The sequence below is a fragment of the Hibiscus syriacus genome, unplaced genomic scaffold (assembly GCF_006381635.1).
Source record: "Hibiscus syriacus cultivar Baekdansim isolate YM2019G1 unplaced genomic scaffold, ASM638163v2 tig00110840_pilon, whole genome shotgun sequence".
In the NCBI taxonomy this organism is placed as follows: Eukaryota; Viridiplantae; Streptophyta; class Magnoliopsida; order Malvales; family Malvaceae; genus Hibiscus; species Hibiscus syriacus.
Genome location: NW_024062887.1, coordinates 321898 through 331142, shown reverse-complemented (window position 1 = coordinate 331142; position 9245 = coordinate 321898). Strand labels below are relative to the sequence as shown.

At 33.9% G+C, this 9245-nt stretch overlaps 1 pseudogene; it reads right to left on the bottom strand.

The window, feature by feature from the left end:
* Positions 1 to 4795: 4795 nt before the first annotated feature.
* Positions 4796 to 7296, bottom strand: LOC120143272 (annotated as a pseudogene).
* Positions 7297 to 9245: the final 1949 nt, after the last annotated feature.

Here is a 9245-nt window from a genome sequence, read left to right as displayed (position 1 = left end):
TTCAAAATTGTACTATTGTTTTTATACTACACTGTTCTGTTCAAATTTTCTGTACAGTTTGAACCAAATCTATTTTTTTTGCATTGCTTTGTTCAAATCTACTGTGTATTTTTATGCATTGTTGGAACCAAATCAGTTTTTTCTGCACTATTTTGTTTGAACTTTTATGCACAGTTCGAACCAAGTCTGTTTTTTCTGCACTGTTCGAATAGTGTATTTCAAAATTTTTCTTCCCTTTTTTTTCAAATGATTCTTCCTTTGTTTGCAACCACACGATCTCTTCTCATCTTAGGTTATCGCCATTTTTTTTGTTTCGGTTTGAACAATTCTTGATTTTATCTTGCTTAAAATTCAAGTAGGAATAACGGCATACCTAAAAAATCAAAGAAAGAAAATAATAAGAAAAATAAAATTGAAAATAAAAATAATAATGGGTTGCATCTCATCAAGCGCTATTTTTAACGTCGTTAGCTTGACGACCTGATTCAGACTATAGGTTTTGAGGGAAAACTTCCTCCACTTCATACACTTTTTCCAACTAAGAACTTCCTTATGAGAAATTCTACGATCGTATAATTTTTTTTATTTTTCTCTTGTATATTTTGGCTTTCTCATAGGCTTTTCGTCATATGTTTTTAGCTTTAAAAGCTTATCCAAAATAATAACCACTGAAGTAGCATTTTCCCCTAAAAAAGCATTCTTTAAGTGTTTCGACATTTGTTTCAATTCTATCTCAGGTGCCTATGAGATTGAAGGTAAAATTTTAGTTTTAGATGAAGACAAAAATAAATTATAATTGATTAAAAAATATTTTCAAACTCCATTTTTTCCTCTTTGGGGAAAAGTTCAAGATCCCTGGAAAGATTAGATTCAATATATTCATCAATTAAATGATCTAAAATATCAACAAAATTAATTCTTTCAACTCGATCTGGGTATTTCATTGCTTTATAAAAATCAAATTCAACGATCTCACCATCAAATTCCATTGTCAGTATGTCACTTCTAACATCGATCTTTGTATGTGCGGTGATTAGGAAGGGTCGGCCAAAGAGTACTTCGGAATAAGTTTCCGACCAATCATGTTCCATGTCAATGACATAGAAATCTGCTGGAAAAAATAATACATCAACTTTCACTAAGACATTTTCCATCATTCCCACTGGATAGATCACGGACTGATCAGCCAAATGTATGGTTACTCTCATTTCCTTCAAAGGCTCGTTAGTAATCATTTTATAAATAGATAATGGCATAACATTAATTGAAGCTCCTAAGTCACACATTGTACATTTAATTTTAAAATCACCTATTTTACAAGGTATAGCGAACATATCTTGATCATTCATCTTTGGTGAGAGCTTTCGTTGAAAAATTACAGAGACATGTTCTCCCAAATTTACCTTTTCGTGCCCCATTAATTTACTCTTTGTAGTGCAAAGTTCTTTTAAAAATCAAGCATACTTGGTACTTGTTGAATTACTTCAAGAAGAGGTATGTTGACTTGAACTTTTTGGAACACCTTGTATTTCTGAAGGTGGCATGTCCTCTTGCTCTTTCTGATGTGCGGCTTTTTCTGCTGGAACTTCGGGTGAGATAATTGTTCCACTTTGGAGTGTAATGGCACTAACATTCTCTCTTGGATTTAACTCCGTTTGAGAATGTAGTCTTTCTTGCGATTCCAATTTTCCCATAGTTTGAGCTAGTCGGCTCTCTTGATTATCTAACTCTTGAAGATGTGTTTCAGTTCAGCTTTGGAATTTTTCCTGGGATGCAATGAACTTTTCTTGTGAGATTGCTAACTTTCCTATGAGTTCCTCCAATGATGATTTTTGTGTTTGTTGTTGAGGAAGAGGTCTAGGTTGATAAGTTGGTCTTTGATTTGCCACATAGCTGAAGTTTGGGTGGTTTCGTCATCCTAGATTATAAGTATTGATGTATGCGATGTATTGTTTTTGTGGAGGTCCTGGAAAGTTTCCTACGGCATTGATTTCTGCATTGTCTCCTTCTTGTATCAGCAGACAGCAATCCGTCGGATGGTCTAGCTTTGTGCATATCTCACATGCTCTTGTTGCTCCATATTTTTCTGCAACAAGTGAATTAACTACTTCAGTTAATTTGTCTAACTTATTATCAAGGGAAAAATTACTTATCTCGTGAACCCGTCGGATGGGTTCACTTGAAAACTGTTGAGAGTTAGTTGCCATGGTTGAAATCAATTCCCTTGCTGTTGTTGGGGTCATGTTGACTAGTGCTCCTCTACTGGCGGCATCCACAATTTTCATCTGCATTGGCAAAAGGCCTTCATAAAAGTATTGAAGTAACGTTTGCTCACTTAATCCGTGTTGCAGAATACGTGCGCAAAGTTTTTTAAATTGTTCCCAATAGTCATAAAGACTTTCTTCGGTCTTTTGTTGAATGGAAAGAATACTCCTTCGTAACTCGCTTGCTTTAGCTACTGGAAAGAACCTGTCAAGAAAAATTCGATTCATGTCATCTCGTGAATTAACTAAATTTGGAGGTAAATAAAATAATCAATCTTTAGCCAAGTCGACTAAAGAGAAAGGGAAAACTCTCAATTTAATTTGATCTTCGGTAACTCGTTGTGGTTTCATGCTAGTGCAAACCATGTGGAATTCCAACAAGTGTTTGTACAGATCTTCAGAGGGAAAGCCGAGGAAGATGGGAAGAATATGAATAAGTCCCATCTCTAATTGAAACAGAGTCCCGCCATTAGGAAAATTGATACATAGTGGCGTCTGAGTGGCAGGTGCTGTGGTTAGCTCTCAGATTGTTTGTTCTCCTTCTACCATCGGGATATTGTATGGGTCTGCTTCAGAGTCTATCTCCGGATTTGATTCTGCTTCTGAACTCTACTCTTGTTCTTCTTGTCTTTTTCTCTTTTCTCAAAGCGTTTGTGCGTGGATTCTTCGTGCTCCTACTTCGATCTCTGGATCTAGATCTACTAATTCACCTGGGTTTCTTCTGATCATAAATCAAAAACTAAAAAAATAAATCAGTACTTGCTGTTAGTCTCCGGCAACGGCGTCAATTTGATAACCGTCGTTTTGCTATCAACATAATTCCATCTTCTTAAATAGAAAGGAAAAGATAGTATAGATAAGCAGGGTCGATCCATATGGACTATGGTTTTTGTGATTTAATAAAAATGTTTCTTGATTTTAGGAAGAGATAGAGTTCCAGGAAAAATTAAAAATATTTAATAAAATAAAATAGATAAAAATAAATAAAAGGGAAATAATAAAATAATAAATAGTAATAATTATAAAAGGGGGTTTTAAATTATTTAAAGAAAATAATTAAATAAAAACTAAATAAACAAATAAATAAAATAACTAGATTAGGATAAAGAAAACTTATGTGAAAGCAGCCTCAGACTTCAGCTTGCCTCAAATTCCTCGGATCTTCGAAATAGATTTTTACTTCAAGATTTACGTCGGCTTACAAGGAAAATTATTTACTGCCAACTCGGACTATGTCGTTTCAACAATAATAGATTTCGATCTTAGTTTCTTCTTAACAAACAATTTTGCTAAGTGTGTTCTCGGGAAGTCGAATATGCTTCAATAAGTAAATCCTTCTTCAAACGTTAACCATAACAACATCTAGATCAATGTCGAAATCGTTTTGATTTGAAAAGTAAGCTCAGAAAACTGAGAGAAAATTCGAAGCGATTTAAGTACCTTACAATTCTCACGTTTGGAATTGAGCCTTCGCTTTAGCCCTCGGCTTAAAAGAAAATTAGCTAAGCATGACCAAAGTCATACTTAGCAATTGTTGAAGACGAAATTTAAAGAAAATAAAGGAGTATGTGAAAATAGAAAGAAAGCTAGAAAGAAAAAGAAGATTTAATTCTCATATGAGAGATATATGTTTCTAGGCTTACTCTGAAAGGGTGTTTATAACCTTCAAATTCCTAAAAACAAGTTAAAACATCTTAAATCCTAATTAAAACGCTTAAAACTAATTAAATTAAAATATCTAAAACAAAAATAATATTTAAAATAATATCCTAAATCCTAATTAAAATACTAAAATCTATTTAAACTAAAATACCTAAAAAATATTTTAAAAAATATTTTAAATCCTAATTAAAATACTAAAATTTATTTAAACTAAAATGCCTAAAAAGGAAAAATATAATGTTTAAAATATTATCCTAAAACTGAGTTTAGTCCAAATTCGAATTCCCAGAAACGTGTGGCCAATCTATTCGTGCTTCTAGGAACGCTGACTGGATCTTCTAAAAGGGGCTGATATCATCGCCTCGTCGGATGTTTCATGTCTGAATTCATGCCCACTAATCCAGGTTTGATTTTGAAAATAAAAAAACTGCAGAATTCTGTCTTTTTTTGTGTAATTTCCAGAATCTGGCGTCCTGCACGAATATAATTATCTTTTAATATTCAAAGTTACATAGATAATAAATCTCTTTTAATTTGAGATATTCAAAAGAATAATTCTCCTACTAATATTCAAATTAAAGGGAAAATATCTTCTAATTTATAATATTCAAAATAAATATGAATTTGATTTAATATTTAAAACCATCAATGAAATTCACTAATTTTTTTCAACATTTTTTATAAACATAAATTCTTATTTGAATTCCAAATGTCAGAAAAATGGCATAACGTTTTCTAATTATACGTTATGAATATTTAAGAAAGTGAATTCGGTCCGAGAAGAAAACAAATCCACAAAATTTACACATTATACAATAATTCGATGTAGAATTTTGAGAGTAAACTATTCATTCTACCTAGTTTCTGCATATGTTTGCTCAAGATGCTTGACCCACACGAAACCTGAAGATGGTATTCCACTTAAGCTTTTATGTTACCAGAACTGAGTTCTATCCTAAGTAAGAATATACTCTTTCATCTCCATCTGACTTGAAACATCATCTCGGGTGAAATGAACTGTGATCGATGGTGGCGCCTGAGTTAGTACCCCCAGCATTGAGAGGATAGTTTCCGTTCTCGCTCGTCTCATTGAATTCCATGGTTTGTTCATCCATAAAAGGAGGAATCGTCGGTGCCGGAAGGTCTTCGTCTTTCTTGGTTAGCATCTGTAGTACCTTCGACATGGACGGCCTTAGTGATCGGTTCTCTTGGGTGCAAAGAAGTCCGATATGCAACACTCTGTATATCTGACTCTTGACACTATTACATTGATCGATATCTTTTGGCATTATATTCGGGTCATAAATCTCCTCTGCAGTCCCTGATTGAAAGTGGTTCCATGCCTATTTAACCCACAAAAGGAATGAAAATCAGCTTTATTTAAAGTCATGATTCAAGTGGGAAAATCTTAGGAGAGATTGTCTGAAACTTACAACTGAAATTATGCTGTCTGAGTAATCCGTGTGTCTGCTTCCATTGTTTTGTTTTCCGGTTACCATCTCTAGTAAAAGAACACCGAAACTATAGACATCGGCCTTGTCCGTTAACTGGCCTTTCGCTAGATATTCTGGAGCCATGTATCCTCTGTGTGTCATAAAAGTAGACATTATTAATTCGAACATGAGAAGCTTTCGACTATGCTAAACCAAGATGATGCTTACAGTGTTCCAGCAACAGCGGTGCTGATATGACTTCTATCTTCATCGAAAGCCCTCGCCAAACCAAAATCGGCAATTTTGGCTCGAAACTTTAAATCCAACAGGATATTGCTAGCTTTTATATCCCTGTGAATGATTTTTTGTGTGGGGTTCTCGTGAAGATATGCTAATCCTTCTACCGTCCCAATGATAATTTGGTATCTCTTTTCCCAGGTAAGTTCTCCACTTCTGCTGGGATCTGTTTATAGGAAAAAGCTGTTAGTGATATATCAGTATCAATTTAAGCTTTGCTATCGATATTGGAAGTAAATATTGGTGTTTACCGAAGATGAATGAATCAAGGCTCTTGTTAGGAAGGAACTCGTAGACGAGAAGACTTTCTGGTCCGGAACAACTACATCCCAACAATCTCACCAGGTTTTTATGCTCCACACTGCTTATTATATTGATTTCATTGAAGAAATCTGCGGCTCGGTGTCGACTGTTGAAGAAAAGTCTCTTGACAGCTATCTCTCTTCCATCAGGTAGAGTCCCTACAGATGACAAAAAGAATCACTAACCATAGCATACCAGATAAATGGCTGAGAAGAGCAGTGGAAACTGGTGGGAAAAATACCTTATAAACTGTCCCAAATCCTCCTTGTCCGAGCTTGTTCGCCTCGTCAAACGAACCTGTTGCCTTCTCGAGTGTAGAGTATTTGAAATTTAAGCTACTGTCACGAAGGACTTTCACCCACTGGTCTGCATCATTTTGATCTGGAGTTCAAAAACATTTTAGCAACGAAGACAAGGTTCATCACATTTCGAGGTATAAAATCGTAATAGTTCCATGTAATTGAAAACTTTAGATGGAGATGACTGCGTGAACAAATGAACTAATCATATGATTCAGTAGGTAAGCTTTTACTACCTCTTTTCTTTTGTATGTATCTGCGCTTCCAGATATAAGCTCCAATAGCAGCAAGAACAGCCAAAACAAGAAGGGAACTGACAGTGGAAACAACTATAGTTATAATGGTTCCTGCAAAATCATGAATACAAGTCACATTTGATTAACTTTTTCTTAATGTGCAGAATAGATGATACGAAGCTAAAATTTGTTTTACCTCTTGAACTCCCATTTCCAGGTTCTTTATTGAGAAAATCTGTATCAGAGTATCTCATGAAGCAGCCAGTGTAGAGTGCTCGTCCCTCTGACCATGGCAAGCACCTTAACATAGCTGCCGATGCATTCTCATAACATGCTTCACAAGCACTCCGGTTCAATGTCCTCCAACAATTAACCAAAACATAAGCCGTCTCATTTAATCCCGACCCGTCCACATGCGCCTTAGCATAATGCCCTCCATTATCCAGTGCAGTAGTCACCGCCCGCGACACTGCTTCTCTAGCTGATGCTTGAAAATTTGATCCCTTGCGGCTTGTATTCCCGCACATAACCTTGTCATATGGTCCCAAGTACTCATCATAGAAGCTATAGTTTCGGCTCTCATGAAGCACCCGTCGAGGAAAACTCGGGCACCAACGTTCGGAAAGCACAGAGGAAGAACAGCACGCCCCTCCGCAATACACAATGGACAGTCAGTCAAAGATAGATCCCCATAACACTGAGCTAGGCCATAGTTAGCATCAGGCCCTGAACCATTAACTGCAGTTCCCCAACCGAATTGACGGGTAAGACCACTGAGTTCCTCCATTATAAGAACGAAATTGGGAACGAATTGAGTTCTGTTATCTCGAGAGCCACATGTCCTACTCAATATTTGAGCTCTTGGTTGGGCTTGAACTATTCCGAGTAATGCTAGAGATCCGAAATACCTCCATGAAAATATATCCATCAACTGTCTTCAACTTTATTGCCTTAGGAAATTGGTTAAAGTGGCATCAACACTTATCAATGAACCTGAAAGAGATAATGAAACTGAACATGCAAATTCCCATCTTTTTGTTCCACTTTCCCAAAAAAGAACATAAATAGGAAGAGTGAAATCTTGTATGACTTGAATTCAAATGTAAATAAGAAATAGAGGGGCGTGTGTTTTGAATTTTTATACATTTTTCATGTATTTTTAGGATTCTTTGAAAATTGAGATTGAAATTGTGGCACCATTTTTAAAGGGTTCTCCATATTTCTACGTCTCCCAAAGTTAAAAAAGCAAAGTCTTGTTTTGGGACTAAACCTTCTGCCATTGGCAGCCGTAAGGAGTTTTCAAGGTTGCAAATTTGAACAAGCCTCGGGGAATGATTAAAGATATCATCCTTAGGAATAGTAGATTTATATATATAAGTAGACACATATCAAATTATATGATTAAAAATAATTTATTTAATAATAGGTAAACTTCATAAATGGCCTTGTAACTATGGGTCAGGTCGCGAAATGACAACCATTTTCAAAATTGTCACAATTTTGTCACTAAACTATTTAAATGGTTCAAAATAGACACACGAAATTAACCTTTAACAGAGGTGCTTACTGGAGTTAAAAATATTGGTATAATTAGAGCGTAGGTCCTTGTAAAGTTATGTATTCGTGGTGTTGGCACCCTACTTTGTTTCTTACATTTGGCCACTGCTTGTATATGATTTGTTTCCTTAGATTTTCATTTAATCCAATTTGATCTTGAAATTGTTTTTAATTTGTTCTCTACCTTAATTTGGGAATTAACTTTAAAATATTTTATTCTAGTTATGTATTAAATTTATAGATTAAATCCGCTAGATTTTAGGATTAATCAATTTGATCACATTAACTTTAATTCTTAATTTTTAATTAATTCATTTTAATTTAATTTAATTATTTTCCTCCAATCAAATTGTGACATGTCACAATCTTATGATTATAATTTGAATATTAACTGTAATATATATTATAATTTAAATATAACTTATTTTTATGATTCATATATAATCATTAAAATATAAATATGAAAACAATAAATTTAGCTTAAAAAATTAAGATCTTTTTTATTTGAATATTAAATTATATTTTTCATATTCATCCGTCGAACAATTCATGAACAATTCGCTAAGCGTTCGGTTCGTTGACAGGATCAAGGATAAGATAAATATTCATCCCTCGCCATTGATAACCAAGAAGGAAAAAAAACAACAAATTTCATTTGAAAAAACATAAAAGGTAAAAAATAGGTAAGTCCATTTGCCACAAAAAAAAACTATATAGAATGCAATGGGCTCGTATAAACAGATGCAACCGAAAAGAAAAATACTTACAAATATTGAATTTTGATTTAAAATTTGAAATAAGAAAATTGCAGAGCTATGTCACAATCATCGATTTGGAAACTTTATAGGGAAAACAGAGAGAAAAGCGAAGGCAACTTGAAAAAAAATGAGAAAAAAAAAACTATATAGAATGCAATGGGCTCGTTAAACAGATGCAACCGAAAAGAAAATACTTACAATATTGAATTTTGATTTAAAATTTGAAATAAGAAAATTGCAGAGCTATGTCACAATCATCGATTTGGAAACTTTATAGGGAAAACAGAGAGAAAAGCGAAGGCAACTTGAAAAAAAATGAAATATAAAGAAAATGGGTAAAATCTTTTTTAATTGAATTAAATTATTTTTAAACTAAATGTATTGTTTTCATATTTATTTTTTAATGATTAAATATAAAATCATTACAAAATAATTT